The sequence below is a fragment of the Podarcis liolepis genome (assembly GCF_965112155.1).
Source record: "Podarcis liolepis genome assembly, chromosome: 17".
Classification (NCBI taxonomy): domain Eukaryota; kingdom Metazoa; phylum Chordata; class Lepidosauria; order Squamata; family Lacertidae; genus Podarcis; species Podarcis liolepis.
Window position 1 is genome coordinate 37,483,492 of NC_139571.1, and position 19,750 is coordinate 37,503,241.

General features: G+C 44.8%; 1 long non-coding RNA gene across 5 annotated transcripts in view; it reads right to left on the reverse strand.

The window, feature by feature from the left end:
• The window catches only part of LOC310696505, a 32,582-nt gene extending 20,669 nt beyond the window's left edge, over nt 1-11,913 (reverse strand). For 2 of the 5 annotated variants that reach the window (XR_014520582.1, XR_014520584.1), the window contains exons 1-2: nt 11,758-11,913; nt 8,591-8,841 (exon numbers count right to left, since the gene is read on the reverse strand). This is a non-coding gene — a long non-coding RNA (uncharacterized lncRNA). The remainder of the gene's footprint in view (nt 1-8,590; nt 8,842-11,757) is intronic. The other 3 variants (XR_014520583.1, XR_014520586.1, XR_014520585.1) reach the window with 2 other exon arrangements.
• Between the last annotated feature and the right edge of the window lie 7,837 nt (nt 11,914-19,750).

Below are 19,750 nucleotides of genomic sequence, written 5' to 3' on the forward strand. Positions count from 1 at the left end.
GTGGATCTTTAAAAACAGCAGCATACTGACTTTGAGAAACTAGGAAGCATAATTTGTAAAAGCGAGACAAGGATTGCAGCTCAGATAAGGACCCTGCCTTAGCGTAACCCGGGTTTGGCAACAGCTGATGATTCATTCTTTCAATCCCCTAATATTTATCTCTCAGCAACCAGGCATGAGTCAGAACAGGACACTGCGTTTCTGAGGACAGCTGGGAATGTTTATTTCTGCCTAGTCCAGTGCACTGTTTCCAACAGAGGCCAGCCTATGGGAAACCCCCAAGTAGGGACTGAAGGCCACAGCTCACCCTTGTCTGCAACTGAAGCTCAGAGGTTTTCTGCCTCTGAAAATGAAGGCTCCATTTAAATATCACGGCTTACCTCTCCATTAATTTACCTCATCCCTTTCAACCATCTAAGCTTATGACCGTCTCCACAATTTGTGGTGGTGTGTTCCATAAGTTCATTAAGTGTTTAGCGAATGTGTACATATTTTCTTTGGTCCCTCTGTCCTAACCTACTGCCAACTGATTTTATTGGGTTACTGGGAATATTTGAGAGATGGGGAAGAATGTCACTGTTTCTACAATCTGTACACTCCCTCTCCCAAAATTGCAAAGCCCCAGATGTTTCACCTTTTCCTCATGGGAGAGGCTTTTCACCCCCTTTATAACTTTGTGAAGGCACATAAAAAGCAAAGGTAGCTGTGTTGGTCCATAAGCGGGTGGAAAATCCTCCAAAATCCACAGCTGGACAATAATTTTACTGGCGCCAACCAAAATGTCACAAAATAGTTGCAAGCTTTTGAATTTTGCAGAAATATCCATTAAGCAAGATGTTACATGAAGCAGGAGATGGGGATAAGGATGCTTTTTAATTTTTTCCTTCTTTTTCTCCTCTCTCCTCTCTTTTCTGCTTCATGTGATGTTTTGTCTGATGGGGAACTCGAAAGCTTGCCACTATTTTGCCACATTCTGGCTGGTTCTAATAAAGCTTTTGCCCAGCTGTGGATTTTTCTACTGACTGTATCCTCTTTCGAGACGAGTTGAGTAACTAAACATTAGCACCACATTTGCCAATGTGGTGCCCCTGGGTGCAGGGGCACTCTTGAGATCTTCTGTTGACACCCATGAAGCCTCTGAGCCCCTCCACTCACTGCCCTCTTGGTCACAATGCAGTGAACGGGGTTAACTTTTTCTCCCTTGAAAAGTAAGTAGAGCGGAAGGAAGTTGGAAAAGTGACACTCTTCCCCACTTCCTCTTTCAGTTCTGTATGCTTTCCAAGGCTCAGATAAATTCTGCTGGGTCTAACTTTTACCTAGATCCCTCGGAAAAGGAAAGTCTGTGTGTGTGTGTGTGTGTGTGTGTGTGTGTGTGTGTGTGTGTGTGTAGGGCCAGATTTAGGTTTGATGAAGCCCTAAGCTACTGAAGGTAATGGGATCCTTTATATGTCCAGCTGTCCTTTGTCAACAACAAATTGTCACTGTTTTTTGTGTTGAATATACAGTGGTACCTTGGGTTACAGACTCTTCAGGTCACATACGCTTCAGGTTACATACGCTTCAGGTTACAGACTCCGCTAACCCAGAAATAGTGCTTCAGGTTAAGAACTTTGCTTCAGGATGAGAACAGAACTCGTGTTCCGGCGGCGCGGCAGCAGCAGGAAGCCCCATTCGCTAAAGTGGTGCTTCAGGTTAAGAACAGTTTCAGGTTAAGTACAGACCTCCGGAACTAATGAAATACTTAACCCGAGGTACCACTGTATGCTATCTGGTAATTTATGGGCCTAATAACTCCATACACAACACTGTTGCTGTATGTAGATTTTATTTTGTTTGCTTTTTTATCTTATATTTTGGAAATTTACATCCAGATTTTTTTCCCTTTGCATTTTTTGGGGGGCCCCAAGAGAGTGGGGCCATAAGCTATAGCTTGTTTAGCTTATACGTAAATCTGGCAGTGTGTGTGTGTGTGTTCTCTCTTTTTATCTCTTTGTGAAAATGGGAGAGAAGTGATCCAAGGGGAAAAACCCAAATGGGAATAAAATGCAGTGTTTGTTTCCTTTAACTGAAAACTCATAGCATGCTGTTTACATGCATGCAATTCATTTTTCTGGGGGGATGCAAGGGTACGCATACCCCTAAACATTTTGTGAATCTAAGTTTGGCCTCATTGAGGGGCAGTATTTCAATATGAGTAAGAAAATGAGAGTACCCCTAAACATTATTTTTTTTTAGAAAAAAAGCACTAGCGGTCAGTATTTGGTGTGCTGCTCCAGCAAAGCCTTGGAAGCTTGTGGATTTGGTAGAAAATCTCAGGAACTGTGAGATTAACAGCCCGGTGTACCCAGGACACTATTCTTACAAGTTTCCCCGAGACACTAAAATGGGAGTCATTGTCTGAAACCCCTCTATAAGAAACAGCATCTGTCTCTTCATCCTTTATCCCCCCCCCCTTTTTTTTACATTCTCACTGCTTAATTTCACATCCTATTGCTAGCAATCCCTTGCCTTCCATTTATGGCTGCAATGTACATCTGTTTTATGAGCCAGTTTTGCATAAGAAAAGGGAGCCTGGGCAGTTAAACCTCCAGGACTTGGGGGCATTGCTTTTTAGGGTTTTCAAATGCAAATAGACCCTGTTGGGTAAAATTCCTCGAGAATTTTGCTCATTGTAAAACTATAATCCCCCCCCCCACTGCCCCAGGATGCTTTTCATGCCTTTTTTTATTGAAAGTGGTGGCACAACTCTAGAGAAAGTGGCTGGAGAGAGGCCATACCTCAGCAGTCCAGCGCATACTTGGCATTCAGAAAGTTAAATCAATGGCATCTCTGGTCAAAGGACCTCAGATAATAAGGCTGGGAGCGACCCCAAACCAGTGACTCAGTCTGGAAACAGGGCTGAATGGGCCATTGCTTTCATGTACTACCAGGCAGCTGCATTATATATCAGACATTCTGAGTTCCTTAAGCCTAACTTGTTCCTAATTTTGTGCACAAAATTTAAGAGAAAAAAATACATTAGGAAGTATGGCAAAGAGTCTTGTGACACCTAACTAATTTATGGTGATACGGCTTCTTTTTTGGCAATCACTCGTAGCTGGGTAAGATTGTCTTCCATGAACACGGTTTTAACAGTGAGTGACTGTGGAGGCCAATTCTGGATCCACACGTTCTTCCACAGTGGGGACATAGGTTTCCAGGTGGGACTTGATCACGGTGAGGGTTTGCCAAGTATGCCTTCCTCTTAGCACGTTTCTCCCTTTCATTCTGAGTTCGAGCGTCTTCAAAACCCATGACACCTTTGGTAAAGGCTGTTCTCCAATTGGAGCTCTCACAGGCCAGGGTCTCCCAGTTGTCGGTGTTTATACTACATTTTTTTAAGATTTGCCTTGGGAGAGTCTTTGAACCTCTTTTGTTGACCACCAGCATTACGCTTCCCATTTTTAAGTTAGTTGCATTGGAAGATGATAATCAGACATCCGCACAACATGACCAGTCCAACGAAGTTGATGTTGAAGAAGAATCATTGCTTTGACACTGGTGATATGTATCAAGTATGGGGAACCCTGGACCTTCTAGATGTTCCAAAACTACAACTTCCATCATCCCTTTGGCCATGCTTGCTGAGGCTGATGGGAGATGCAGCAACATCTGAAGGGCCAAAGGTCCCCCAACCCTGGTATACATGGTATTTCATGGACTAGAGCAGGAGTGAGAACCTGTGCCCCTCTAGACATTGTTTGGTTTCAGCACCTATCATCTCTGAACATAGGCTAATCTGGTTGGAACTGAGGAAATCCAATAATATCAGGGAGGGGGTACAGGTCCCCCATGCCTGGACTGATGAAGTGAACCTTAGTCCACAGAATCTCATGCCACAATACATTTGTTAGTATTTAAGGTGCCACACCCAGTAGTGGTGTATGGAAGTGAGAGCTGGACCATCAAGAAGGCTGATCGCCGAAGAATGGATGCTTTTGAATTCTGGTGCTGGAGGAGACTCTTGAGAGTCCCATGGACTGCAAGAAGATCAAACACATCCATTCTTAAGGAAATCAGCCCTGAGTGCTCACTGGAAGGACAGATCGTGAAGCTGAGGCTCCAATACTTTGGCCACCTCATGAGAAGAGAAGACTCCCTGGAAAAGACCCTGATGCTGGGAAAGATGGAGGACACAAGGAGAAGGGGACGACAGAGGACGAGATGGTTGGACAGTGATCTCGAAGCTACAAACATGAGTCTGACCAAACTGCGGGAGGCAGTGGAAGACAGGAGTGCCTGGTGTGTTCTGGTTCATGGGGTCACGAAGAGTCGGACACGACTAAACGACTAAACAACAACAACAAGGTGCCACAAGACTCTTGTTGTTTTTGCTGCAACGCAGACACTGAGAATGGTTACATTAGCAAAGGGACATTTCACTTGTATGTGTCAGGTGTGCATGCAGGAGCCAGGCCCTGTGACTAATAGGACTTTGCAGGACTGGGGCCTTCCTAAGTTTGTTCTGAAGAGGCAAGGTGCGGCCCCACCCACAGGTGAGGCTGATTGGTAACTCACAGCACCTGGTGGCAAGAGCTGGGAAGGGATATAAGGTCAGCATTTCCCTTCGGCTCTTTGCCACAGCAACATGCTTCCTGCCTTACTGTGTTTGGCTCCTTGCTTCCTAGTCCTTGAACCTCGGCTTCTTGACTCCTTGCTTCTTGATCCTTGGACCCTTGACTTCATGACTCCTTGCTTCCTGACCCTTGGACCCTTGGCTTCTTGACTCCTGGCTTCTGGACCCCCGTTCCTGCTCCCACCCTGCCATCTTGCCCCCAGTCCTGACATCCCCAGCTGGGACTTCAATCTCCCGTGAACCAGACCATGACAGTATGGAATAAAAAGGTCTTAGAATCTTGTTACTTGGCATGACTCCAGAGGAGTGAATTCAGACTTGTGGACCTTAAAACAGCCTTAAGGGACGTGGGTGGCGCTGTGGTCTAAACCACTGGGCTTGCCGACCGAAAGGTCAGCAGTTCGAATCCATGTGATGGAGTGAGCTCTGTCCCAGCTCCTGCCAACCTAGCAGTTTGAAAGCACGCCAGTGCAAGTAAACAAATAGGTACTGCTGTAGCAGGAAGGTAAACAATGTTTCTGTGCACTCTGCTTTACATCACAGTGTCCCGTTGAGCCAGAAGCAGTTTAGTCATGCTGGCCACATGAACTGGAATGCTGTTTGTGGACAAACGCCAGTTCCCTTGGCCTGAAAGTGAGATGAGCGCTGCAACCTCATAGTTACCTTTGACTGGGGTCCTCTACCTTTACCTTTATGCTTAAGCATTTGCCTGGGAGCCATCAGTGACAAGGAATTCACATGGAAGTCCATGCAGGCAAGTGAGCAGGCTGGCTTAAGAGAGATGGGGCACCCTGCCCCCCTCTGCACCCATCATAGAAACCAGGTGGGCTGCCAGAAAAGGGAAAACCACCCCCTCCCAACCAATAGAGAAATGCAACAGGCCCATTGCAGGACAGAACTCATGAAGACTCAGCTGATGGAAACTATTTTCCATAGCTCAGTCCAGGAATATGCATGGTTTGGATGCCGTGGTTTTAACTGTGGGTCGCATGGGCTAATACAGAGAAAATGGTCACATTGAACATTCAGAGAGTGGGGAAGGGCCGTAGTTCAGTTTTACAGCATCTGTTTGGTACGGAAAAGGTCCCAGCTGTAATCCTGGCATCTCTAGGTGGGACTAGGAATGTCTCCTGCCAGAAATCCTGCTGCCAGTCACATATAGACAATTTCTTGTGTTCTTTCCCTTCTGCTTCCTGCTCCAGCATTTGATAAGGCGGAAAAGGCACCGCTTCCATATAGATGAGAATTTCCTTTTTCAAAATTAAGCACCAAGTCGTTTGCATTTATTTCTCTGCCGATTCAGGAATTATTCCAAGAAATGGTTTACTTTTGAGATCACATTTTGAAGGTTACTTTCTCAGCCCAAAGGATTAATCCTTTTTCTTTCCTCTGAAAGCCTGTCTTGTTAAAGAGCACAATTATAAAGCGGCAAAATCAAAAAGGACAATTATGTGGCTAATCCGGCAGCCATGTAATCGCATTATATACGGTCATGTATGGTGGTGGCAGACAGTTGCACCCACTCACAGAGCTTCGAGCAAATCCCAGCCTTGTCTCATTTGACTTTGTGAATTCAGAGTTTCCTAAGTCTGAAGAGTTCCTTTTTCACTGGTCTACTTAAGTCTTTCATCATGCATTCAGACCTTAGGCGAAAAGGGGATCTGACCAAATTGTGAAAACAGATGTAATTTTTAAGAGAAGGAGACACAGTCCAGTACAAACATGCCTTTTTCAGTCTCCTGTTGAGAGCTTTTTTAAAAAAATAAAAAATCCTGCAATTTTACAGTGTGGTTAGCTGTACTGTGCAGGGTGTGTGAATTGGCTAGCACCCATGTCATCACCAACTTGCCTTACAGGGTCATTGTCAGGGCAGTGGAACTGTTCTTTTAAATGTTCTTGATTTGTGGGAAGGGTAAGGATGGCAGAAAATGAGCAGCCAATAGAATTGATTGAAGAATTCAGTTTCCTGAGAACCACAGTTTTTTGGTGCGTGTGGTTTTTTTTAAAGTTTCTAACCCTTATGGATAGAAAGATATGCAGAGCAGTATTCAGACAATGGCTGGTGAAATCTCAGAAGCCAAAGAAGGTGGTGGATAAAATTGACACTAGTCTAAGTCTTAGCATCAGAATATCTGCCAGCACGTGTTCTCATTGTGGTGTCTAGCATATATACTTCTCAGTAGGCTACACTGAACACTTGTGGAGTTTTGGAAAAGTGCTTGGTCTTCATAGACAGACTGAGGCAGACTATTCCCCAGGAAAGTATATTATCAGTTGCCCTTTGGGCAGAATTATCAGTTTGTTTCTTTGTTTTTGTTTTTTTCATGCGGAAGATTCCTCATTTACCATTCCATGCTTGCATCATGGCTGCTGGTTGGTTCTGTTTGTCTGGCCTACGTTTCCACCTCAATATATTTCTTCAGTAGTTCCCCTCGGCTCCATCATGCATAAGGCTCTAGAGAGAGGACTCTGCTTCCAGGACTTGGAGGTGCACAAAGGTGGTCTTTGATTGATGAGAGGCAGGTAGGGTGTTTCATTATGGAGAGTAGCTGTTGGATAATTTCATTAACCTGATGTGCACTTTTCATATTTCATCTTAATGCAGCCCTTAATCTTAATGGGTATTTGGCCTTGCTAGAGTCTGTCTTGCAGGCTACCTATCCCTTGCTTTCACAGAACATTAGTTAGCATTTTAATAGCGTGGGATAAAGCTCTTCTGTGGGTTTTTTTTAATGCCTGGTAAGCATGGATCTCTCTCTCTCCCCCTCTCCCTCCTCCCTCCCTCTCTCTCTCTCTCTCTCTCTCTCTCTCTCTCTCTCTCTCTCTCTCCCCCCCCTCTCTCTCTTCCTCCTACTCCTCCTCCTCCTCCTGCTCCTCCTCCTCCTTCTCTCTATTTCTCTGTGTCTCTGATTTCCCATGGACATGTTTCACTTGATTTCAGTTGTAGAATTGTCACCTGTTGGAAGTTCGGTTTTCGATTGTTCGGGAGCCAAAACATTTGACACCCAAGGCGTTTGGGAGCCAAGGTACAACTGTACCAGAGTAGATATGGGGACAGAATTGGCATCTAGGTCTACCAGAGGGCCTAGTCCCATACCCCCCAACATTTCTCTGATGAAAATAGGGGCCCCCAAAGTTTATGGGTATTTCCATTCAAATGGGATCGATTATGCAGGGTGGGACCTACCTGCCCCCCATATTTTATTCAAGTTGACACCCCTGCAGCCAGCCAAATGTATAGGTTGTTGCACAGGAGGAAATTTCACAACCTTGGAGCTGTGAAACCCCTAAAGGAGCATGCCTGGAGAAGTTAGTGCAGGTTTTAGAAGCAGAAACTCTGGTGCATCGATGCTCACCCCAAGGGAAGTTGTCCATGCCCCATGAGAAGGAGGCAATCCTTTCTAGTTGAGGGCTTCTCTGTTGCCTGCCTTCGAGTGTAGTGACAAAAGAAGATGCCTCCTGGAAACAATCTGGCGGTCCCAATTCTTCCAGTCTACAAATCTCAACATGTTCAGGGTGGCATGACATAACTGTTCTGAAAGCAATTTCTTCTTCTTCTTCTTCTTTTGACAAGACTGACAAAGACATCCAAAATCTGGGCCAGACTTTCCCTCAGGATGTTTCGGGAGAGCCAGAAGCCTTCTCTATCAGCTGCACTCCTGCCTGGGACCATAGATGTCTTCTCTCCTTTCATCTGAGGAAGGATTAAAGGCTGGCAAATGGAGGCGTCCGCTGAGATTAGCCCTGTCAGGTGAAGTTATACTCTTATCTCTTCAGCGCTGCTAGCAATTACTTCCAGAACATTTCAACTCATTTTACCTCAGCTGATGAAGGCTTGAGGTATGAACTGAAATGTCCTGGAAGTAATTCTTAACAGTAATATAATTCTACTTGACATATTTATCCAACCATCCTTCTGCTAAAGACTATATACACTTTACTATATACACTTTATATCTGTTGGTGAAATTGCACCTATCGTTTCCTTCTCTTACGGCAAGCGAAAGGACCTTGCAGTTCCATGCCTGCCAGTAACCGGTGTTATGAAGTCAAATGGAGGTTCTGGAGAAATTCTACACGGGTGCTTCTTCCCTGAGGGCCAAAGTAGACATGGGTGAGGCAGCCATATTGGTTCTTGACCACTGGTTTTTGGTGCTTTGCCTTACATCCCTATCTCTTCAGACAATTTTCTCTCAGCCTGGTTCTCATCTGATATCAGAACTCACCTGGGGGAAAAGGGAGGGTAATTGAATGTGGTATGTGAGGACGGGGAGGGTTAAGTTCCCCTCACCCATGTATATCATTTCCACCTGTACAAGAAACAAAAAAAAAGGAAATCTTTTTTCAGTCTGAGGGCCTTGTGTAACCTTCTAGGAGGGCTGTTACATGCCAGTGGTGGATATTGTGATTTTATCTTGTGAACTGCCCTGAGACCTGTGGGTACCAACATCCCAAAGGAGCAAAAAAGACTCTTTATGTATGCGACAACAGCAGCACGGATGTTACTAGCCCAAAGATGGAAAGAATAAAGAGTCCCCAGACCATGCCGAAATGGCAAAACTGTCCGGAAAACTCAGAAACCAAGACGACAAAAGCTTTAAGAAAGAATTTTAATTTATTTAGGAGACCACTGTAAGCAGATGAAAACATTAGCAGGATTTTAACTTCACTTGTAATGTAACAAATGCTATGGGCAATATGGATAGATACAAAATATAGACTATGAAATAATATGCAGTTGGAAATGTTGACAATAGGACCCATGGAGGGGATGGGGGGAAGTCTCGAGATTCAGAGAAATCTCTTTTTATGGATATGTACTTGGTATTGCCTAGGGCTTGCCGAACAGAAGGTCGGCGGCTCGAATCCCCGCAACAGGGTGAGCTCCCGTTGTTTGGTCCCAGCTCCTGCCAACCTAGCAGTTTGAAAGCACGTCAAAGTGCAAGTACCACTCCGGCGAGAAGGCAAACGGCGTTTCCGTGCACTGCTCTGGTTCACCAGAAGTGGCTTAGTCATGCTGGCCACATGACCCAGAAGCTGTACACCGGCTCCCTCGACCAATAAAGCGAGATGAGCGCTGCAACCCCAGAGTCATCCGCGACTGGACCTGACGGTCAGGGGTCCCTTTACCTTTGGTAATCTCAATAAATTTACATTTGTAAATTTTTTTTAAAAAAATTAAAAAGATGCGTAACAAATAAACATTTCAGCCGAGAGAGAGAAAGGCAGAGACCTGTGGGTATAGGGCTATCTATCTATCTATCTATCTATCTATCTATCTATCTATCTATCTATCATCTGTCTATCATCTATCTATTATAATAACTTGTCCTGTTAGGGAAAACTTACATGTACAGACTGGGTACATGCATGCCAGCTTGGGTAATATGAAAGTTTCCCCCAACAAAGCAAATGTGGTCTCTGACATGGCATCTTGGTCTTTCCGGCTACTCCTGAATGGCCAATCATTTTCCATTCTTAATGAACCTTTTTCTGTTGCTTTGTTTTCTGTTCCTCTGCTTCCACCTTGATTTGTTTTATTCTTTTATTTCCTTCTAGGTGTGCTTTGACAAATCTAATAATTCTGTCCCTCAAAATAAGCCTCCCCCCCCCTTTGCCTTCAAAGTAAGATTTATAGTTCTGCAAAAGACATCAGCGGCAAACATAAATTTACTGGATGTATTGCTTACAGCCAAATAATATTTCTGTGCAGTTTGATTTTCTTTTGAGTCCTTAAGGTATAGTCATTCAGGGGTTTTCTGAACAATGCTATAAAGGGCTTGTGGTCTGTTTCAACCTGAAAAGTCTGGCCTTAGATATATGTTGATGAAAGCATTCACAAGTAAACAAGATTCCCATCTACTCTTTCTCAATATGTGTATCTTGTTTCTGTGTCAGTAATTGATTTAGATGAATACCCCACTGGCAGAAGACATCATGTTTCTGTAGACATGCTGTTCCCATCCTAGACGGTGACACATCAGTTGAAGTTTTGATGGGCCTATCTGGAGAAGAAAACTAATACCAGTTCTTGTACATTGTTGTTTGACAGTAATTCATGATTTCTCCCCTTGCTCATCCTGGCATCGTTCATTTTTATATTCCAAAGGTTTCCTTAGAGATGTTGCGTTTGTGGATAAGTTAATTTCCCCAGGTAATTTAGCATTCCCAGAAAGCTCTGAACATCTTTCTTTGATTAGAGTTGTGGCGACATTTCACTCATCTGAACTCTCCTCTGTCTGCTTAATTCCATCACCAAATGGAACGGTATAAGCCCTTCTTCAACTGGAGATTGTGCCTCCCCCAAATAATTCGGAAACCTCCCACACTTTCATCTGAGCTCTGTTTTTCTCTGCTCAGTTTTGGATTTGCAGCTTCCGTTGCTTCTCCTGACAAGTCCTAGTCTGTGATCGTGTGTCAGGGACCGTGCTGAGGAGGACTGCACTGAGGAGGAATGGTAGGAGCCACCCCCTGATCCTGAATCTTCCGATGAGCAGGAGGATGGCATAGATTTGGAACAGTGGTTTGCAGAGGGGCATAGTTCAGAAGGCAGAAGCTGGATAATACTAGATAGGGAACAGCTAGAAGAAGAGACACTGGAAGAGAGAGGGTTAACAGATTCACAGTCTCTGGACAGCATTCATCCCCCTTCTCCAAAGTCACATAGAGCTCAGAAAGTGTCAAAACAGAAAAAAACAGAGGGTACAAGCTCAGTTTACAAGACATAGGAGTGACGTAGATTAATAGGGACGGAGAGGGGGAGTGACCCTTAATTGGGAGCACCGCCGTTTCTAGGAGATGGGTTCTTTGTTCTCTCACTGTGATTATTAAAGATTCTAATTGGTACAATGTTTCTTTCTTTGATCTTCTTATCTACTGCCACGAGGGGAGAAAGCCGATTCCCTGAAGCCCGACAGCATCCCAGCAGACCCCATTGCTGATAATGGTCCCTGGCCACCCCCACCCCCTTTAAAATAACATGTCTTTGTCTGACAGCCTGATTTTAGCAGCCATTTAAATTTCCCACAATGCTCCTGACATCATTTCGGGCACTGCTCTGAGTGCTGCTGCCTACTGCCCCCATCACCAGGTGAGCCTTCCAAGGGCCACCAATGGACCACTAAACTCAAGCCTCTTCATACCTGGAGCTGGTCCTGTACTTTGCCAAAGCACCACCTTTCTCAGCCACCCAATTGACCCTCTTTCTGCCAATTCTGAGGTTTATGGTTGCCTCCTCACATCCTGCCCATTGAGGTCTGTTGTACAGTTGCTGTCTCCATCACGTTTGCTGCTTCCTCTGTCACAAACACCTTACCCAATACTCATGGCTTTGTGACATCAACAGTAATATGGCCAATACCCACCATCTGCTCAGAAAACTCTGCATACCTAGCAACCAGCGCACTTAAGACACGGGACAAAAAGAGATTAGGGTCAGATTGGTGTAGTGATGGCTGATGTCACAAAGATTTTGCTTTTACCCTAACTCTCACATGGACAGATTCACAGTCTCTGGACAGCATTCACTCCCACCTTCCCCAAAGATACGGAGTGCTCAGAAAGTGCTGCTTTTACAAAAAGGTTTAAGAACCTAAATGGCACAAATTCAAAGAAAGGAATACAAGATAAGCTGTTTTAGATTTTAAACAAACTTAAGAACAGGGCTGAAACGCTCCCATGGTCTAGATGTTACTGCTGATGTTAAAAACTCTTAACCTTTTTATAAAAGCAGCACTAGAATTTTCACAGTTGAGTCTTCAACCCTTTATTACTGTGCTTTACTTTCTTCAAGTTGGGCTTTGTTTAAAACTTGCCATTTAGGTTTTCAAACCTTTTTTGTAAATTAGAAACTGTACTTTTGAGTCCTCAATCCTTTATTACTGCGATTTGCTTTACCTACGTTGAGCTAGGATTATAATACTTCAGAATTTTTGGGTGTTCCACCCCCCTTTTTTTGAATTTTGGTCATTTAAAGTTTATGATTTTTCTATTCCCTTCTGAAGAAACTGAATAGTTCAGTGAAATGAGGTTTGTAGCCGGCATCTCGTTAAGGCTTTGTTCTATTTTAGGTTTTTCTAATTTTTCCCCTGAAGCTTTTTGATTTTTATTATTTAGTTTATTTCCACAAGATAATAAGCTCTGGAGCCAAGTGAGGATTCCCTCTATTGTGCGGGCAGGTAATCCCTCCCCTACCTGGCCTGGTCTCTGTGGCAACGCTTCCCCCAGGTGGGATTGGGCAACTGACTGAGGTAGGCGGAGACCAGGTATCCCACCTGAGGGAAGGCAAAGCCAAGCCTATGCTGATGGAGCCGCTCCAGACCCAGGGGCTACGTGCGTCCACGCAAAGGGCGCCCCCCGTTTTAAGCTGGGAGCGGTCATTTCCAGTCAATTACTTCTCGTTTCAGGGATTTTCATGGTATTTCACTTGGTTTGTGACGGTAAGAGGAGGCTAGTACGAATGTCTCTATACTAAAGACACTGGAGAAGCACGTGCTCTGTTGTTTCTGTTTGTCCAGAGTCACAGGGGCATTGCCTTTCCACATAAGCAATCTTCCTACATCAGCCTTCAAGGACAGCTGGGACTTCAAGTTTAGCTAGATATGCCATAGGGGAGGCAGAATACCTGGAGGATTCATTGGCAATAAAAGTTGGGGGTCCTGGCTAGATCCAACTGGTGCTCAATGTCTGCAGTTTCCTGCCCAAATTTCATATCCTCCCCTTTCTATCTCCCCAGCACAAGGCTCTGCAAGAAAAGTCTCTCTCTTCATCCTAACAACGATCGCAACAATATTCTTAGCCTCTATGAACAAGCCGTGCCAACAAAGGTCCGTATAGTTAAAGCTATGGTTTTCCCAGTAGTGATGTATGGAAGTGAGAGCTGGACCATCAAGAAGGCTGATCGCCGAAGAATGGATGCTTTTGAATTATGGTGCTGGAGGAGACTCTTGAGAGTCCCATGGACTGCAAGAAGATCCAACCTCTCCATTCTGAAGGAAATCAGCCCTGAGTGCTCACTGGAAGGACAGATCCTGAAGCTGAGGCTCCAATACTTTGGCCACCTCATGAGAAGAGAAGACTCCCTGGAAAAGACCCTGATGCTGGGAAAGATGGAGGGCACAAGGAGAAGGGGACGACAGAGGACGAGATGGTTGGACAGTGTTCTTGAAGCTACCAGCATGAGTTTGACCAAACTGCGGGAGGCAGTGGAAGACAGGAGTGCCTGGCATGCTCTGGTCCAGGGGATCACAAAGAGTTGGACATGACTAAACGACTAAACAACAAAATGAACAAGCCAGCTCTTGGATCTTTCCTGACATGGTAAACAGAGCTCTAAGGGAAAGCGCTTACGCTACGGAAGGCCTGCAAAGCCATTCTCATTCCCATACAGCTTCATTCCTCTTCCGAGGGAAGTATGATTCATCGTCGAGACTAAGAGGAGCCACACATGCGGACGATGTATAAGGTCACCTACGGTAACAGATGATGCTGGATGTTTGGGGAGCAATAGAAATCCGTCTTCTTGTGTAAACCCTTCCTCTAAGTGGTCATATATCTTTTGTTATATCGCCGAGGATTTGTCGGTGCTGCAGCTGAAGGATGCTGCTGGGAATAATGGTGACTTTGGAAGATGGAAAGTTTCGAAGGCCCCTCAGATGCTGCAGCTGAGATTAGGAGAGTGGTGTGCATTTCTCCCAATGACATCATTCAGGAAATGCAATCAGCATGCAGTCAAGGTAGCCAGACACAGAGGCCCAGAGATTTCATTTTCATTATTGGATTTTGTAAAATGGCAGAGAAATCCACACCCACTGCAGAGGACTATATGAAGATTCTGTGGTGTTTGCATCTGCTTATTATGCCATTGTGGACACAGCCATGGCAGGAATGTGGAATTTGGCAATCAACACAAAGAGTGCACATGCTATAAATAGGGTTGTCATATGTCCGGAATACTGCAGTGTGCGGGCAGAAATCGCCAAAACAACTTTTCTTTTATATATAATTTTTATTAAATTTTCTCATTTGACATTAATAAGATCTCAAGGACTTCCCTTCTTCTCTGTCCATGGTTCATTTTACATATCGCAAATCCCTGCACATTTTACAAAAACTATACCATTCAGTATTCCATTATTGCATCCATCAAAACTTATTTACACTGTTGGATTTATCTTAATGCTGCCGGCGTTTTCAGCTGCACACAATTATTTCCCATATATTCAATCAACGTTTTCCAGTCTTCTTTAAACGTATGTTCTTCTTGTTCTCTTATTCTATATGTTAAGTCTGCAAGTTGTGCATATTCCGTCAGCTTAAGTTGCCATTCTTCTTTGATTGTGTTGCCACCCTCCGGACCTCTCAAGGAGGAGGAACACGAAGGAGGGCCTCAGAAGATGATCTCAGGGTCCAGGTAGGTTCATATGGAAAGAGGCAGTCAAGAATACTGATAGCCAGAAGTTGGAAATGTGAAACTACACCTACAATAATAGATTGGCAATCACTCATACTAGAGTACTTCCAATTAGCAAAGCTGACCTGAAAAGTCAGAGGAGCCCCAAATAAAATGTTTTTCAGAGAATGGGGACTATTCAAAGAATATATAAGATTATATTGTAATAATAATAAGAAGAGTTTGGATTTGATATCCCGCCTTTCACTCCCTTTAAGCAGTCTCAAAGCGGCTAACATTCTCCTTTCCCTTCCTCCCCCACAACAAACACTCTGTGAGGTGAGTGGGGCTGAGAGACTTCAAAGAAGTGTGACTAGCCCAAGGTCACCCAGCAGCTGCATGTGGAGGAGCGGGGAAGCGAACCCGGTTCCCCAGATTACGAGACTACCGCTCTTAACCACTACACCACACTGGCTCTCTATAATGATGCTATCCTAGCAGAACTGAATGATACTAGTATATAATAAACAAATGGAATAAATATACTAGATGAATATACAGGAAAAGTTATAAAACTGTGCAATAAAATTAAGACAATAGAAAAAGTACAACGATTGGGAGTTTCTTTCACAAGACTTTATTAGAAAAGATAGGATGTTAGAACCAATATTCTTTTCTTACTGTTAACTCTTTTTTGCTTTTTATTTTCATTTTCTTTATCTTCTTTCTATTATATTTTTGTGTTTAATTTTGATGTAACTTTGTAAGATATATATAAGATGATATTTTAAATCAATAAGGACAAATTAAAAAAAAATAGAGGAAAGAGGCAGTCCCTGAGGTATTGCTGTCCTGCGAAGGAAGTTTCTGCCTGGCTTAGGAAGGGAGGCGCAATGCCAGGATGTCAGGATGTTGCCGCCCCCACATTCGCCCTTGCAATCTGGCACCTCTGGCCATAAATGTTCTCCTACAAAACATTTCACCGTATGCCACTGGGGGGAGGTGGTTGCTGGGGGGGGGAGCAGCAGGTGGAGGAAGGGTTAAGCACCTGAGTTCTGCTGCACATCGCACCTTCCTCTACTTGCAACTGTTTGGTAGTTACGCGGGATCCCACCCCAGACACAGTTCTGCCATTAAAGAAAGATATTTGAATCAAACTTTGTATGCATATATGCACTAGGAGTCGTATTTCATTGTTCCTCGGCTGTTTGGAAAGGTCTTGTGCATGCTGGATGCTGCAAAAAGGAATATTTTTTTTAAAAAAAAATAAAAGCAGAAGCTGATGCAGTAAAAAAAGGACGGGAAAATTAATTGGCACTGCAGGCAGGGTTAAAATCTTGTAATGATAGGGACCAAGCTTGTAAATATAAACATTCACCATTAAAATGTCTTTTCAGATTTATAGCTTAAATTGAAAAGGCTGCAGCTGGTGGTAATGAACTGCCAAAATTTCTAGTAGACTACACAGAAACCAAGAAGACCATGTCTAAAACCAGCCAGCCTTCCTCAAGTTCTCAATAAAGACCTAGTTCTCACTGAGGTGGTAATACTTTGTTTGAGCTATGCCACCTAACCTGCCCATTGCTAGAAGCATTCTGGCAGGGATGGAACACGGGTGGCGCTGTGGGTTAAACCACAGAGCCTAGGACTTGCTGATCAGAAGGTCAGCGGTTTGAATCCCAGCGATGGAGTGAGCTCCCGTTGCTCGGTCCCTGCTCCTGCCAACCTAGGAGTTCGAAAGCACGTCAAAGTGCAAGTAGATAAATAGGTACTGCTCCGTCGGGAAGGTAAACGGTGTTTCCATGTGCTGCTCTGGTTCGCCAGAAGCGGCTTAGTCATGCTGGCCACATAACCTGGAAGCTGTACGCCAGCTCTCTCGGCCAATAAAGCGAGATGACTGGACCTAATGGTCGGGGTCCCTTTAGTCAATGTGTTCCTGTTTTCCAGGTGCTGTCCCAGATTTACAGAAGTCATCCCAGTTTCTATTTGATCGCAGAATATCCCACCTTTCCTAAGGCGTCCTTATTTTCACCAGAGAAACTTTGGAGGGTATAGAGTTATGCGACGTCCAGGCCAAGGAGATAAGTAACCATTCAACCTTTAGAGGACATCTGAAGGCAGCCTTGTATAGGGAAGTTTTTTAATGTTTGATGTCTATTATGGTTCTATATATGTTGGAAGCCGCCCAGAGTGGCTGGGGAAACCCAGTGGATATAAATAATAAAATTATTCTTATTCTTATGTGGGTTACATTTGAAGGTGACCCAGAAACTACAATTAATCCAGAATGAGGCAGCTAGACTGGTGACTGGGAGTGGCCACTGAGACCATATAACACCAGTCCTGAAAGACCTACATTGGCTCCCAGTACGTTTCCAAGAACAATGCAAAGTGTTGGTGCTGACCTTTAAAGCCCTAAGTGGCTTTGGCCCAGTATACCTGAAGGAGCGTCTCCACTCCCATCATTCAGCCCAGACACTGAGGTCCAGCTCCAAGGGCCTTCTGGAAGTTCCCTCACTGCAAGAAGTGAGGTTACAGGGAACCAGGCAGAGGGCCTTTTCAGTAGTGGGGCCCGCCCTGTGGAACACCCTCCTGTGAGATGTCAAGGAAGTAAACAACCATCTGACTTTTAGAAGACATCTGAAGGCAACCCTGTTTAGGGAAATTTTTAATGTTTGATGTTTTATTTTGTTTTTAATATTCTGTTGGGAGCTGCCCAGAGCAGCTGGGGAAACCCAGCCAGATGGGCGGGATACAATTATCGTCATCATCATCTGCGGAAGGCAGTGGAAGACAGGAGTGCCTGGTGTGATGTGGTCCATGGGGTCACAAAGAGTCGGACATGACTAAATGACTAAACAACAACAACAACAACATTATCATCATCATCATCATCATTATCATCATCATCCCAGAATGTCCCACTTTTCCTAAGGCGTTCCTATTTTCATCGGAGAAACATTGGAGGGTATGGAGTTATGCGACACCTGGGCCAAGGAGATAAGTAACCATAGAACCTTTAGAAGAGACCTGAAGGCAGCCCTGTATAGGGAAGTTTTTAAATGTTTATTATGTTTTTATATATGCTGGAAGATGCCCAGAATAATAACTGGGGCAACCCAGTGGGTATAAATAATGGAATTATTCTTATTCTGGAATAAGATGTCCCTATTTTCGTCAGAGAGGCACGCGGGTGGTGCTGTGGTCTAAACTACAGAGCCTAGGACTTGCCGATCAGAAGGTCGGCAGTTCGAATCCCCGTGATGGGGTGAGCTCCCGTTGCTCGGTCCCTGCTCCTGCCAACCTAGCAGTTCGAAAGCACATCAAAGTGCAAGTACATAAATAGGTACCGCTCTGGTGGGAAGGTAAACGGCATTTCCATGTGCTGCTCTGGTTCACCAGAAGCAGCTTAGTCATGCTGGCCACATAACCCGGAAGCTGTCCGCTGACAAATGCCTGCTCCCTTGGCCTATAGAGCGAGATGAGCAGCGCAACCCCAGAGTCGGCCACGACTGGACCTAAAGGTCAGGGGTCCCTTTATCTTTACCTTTATTTTCATCAGAGAAATGTTGGAGGCTATGTTTAGCTCAGGCACCCTCCCTCAGCTTTAACCTCTCTCCCCAAATACTTCAAACCATGGCTGAGATGCATGTATATGTGTGTGTGCAGGCAACATTTCCCAAGGAGTGGAGCTATTTGTGAAATGCCCCCCTCCTGCTCTGCCCGAGCGGGAGTTATGAATGAGTCACTCAGCATGAGCGCAGTCAAGCAGCCCTCCCCACCTCAGCCTCCCAACGGCACGGAGCTTTCAGTACATCTCGGCGAGGCGAACAATAAAAGCTTTTATTAGTTTGTAGTACTAATTTATTTCAGATTGATTGTTCCATTAAAACATCACTTTCAATATTCTTGCTGGGAAAGCATCGTAAAAACAAGCGCGTGCGGCTCGCGTACGTCCCGGCTGGGCCGGAGCCTTCACCTTCGCCGGCTTCTGGGAGAAATGCCTGACATCAACAGCAAGCGTTGCATACCGATCAGGCCAGGTACTGTTTACACAATGGCATTTGCCTGTGCGGCCATCCAAAATGGCGCCATAATTACAGCCGCGGCTGCATTGTCCCAAAGTAGGACACGTGAAGCAGGCAGAGGGAAGTGAGGGTTTCAGTGGGGGTGGCAGAAAAGCAAAGGGCGGGGAGAGAGAGAAAGGAAATACGATGTGGAGGCTGGTTAGGGGAAGCCTGCGTGGCCAGAACAGGTTGGGAAGGTTTGGCAGATGCTGGTGTTGTAAACAAAAATTGCCCTTTTCCCTTATGGGGTATCCAAGAGCCCATATAGAGTCCCTACTAGGTTCCCTATTGGTAGGAGAAAATAACAGAGGCCAACCAGAGAATATTGAGAAGCAAAGCAGCTAGTAAGCCTGATCTTTATTGATCTGTTGCAAAAGGGTGCTCCCCTCACCCGTAGGAAAGGAGGAGGAACCCAGAACAATGGGGCGCAAGGCCTTATATGGACTTTTGAAATTGCCACCCTGTAGATCAAGACCACCCCCAGAAACATCATACATACATCACAGAAGGGGTGTAACCTAAGACCACCCCCCAGATACATCATACCTACATCACAGAAGCGGTGTAACCTAAGACCACCCCCCAGATACATCATACCTACATCAAAGAAAAGGCGGTCTACAGCAGAAATTTGAATGTTGTTTATCTCCTGTCTGGCAGGTTACTTGACTGGATTTC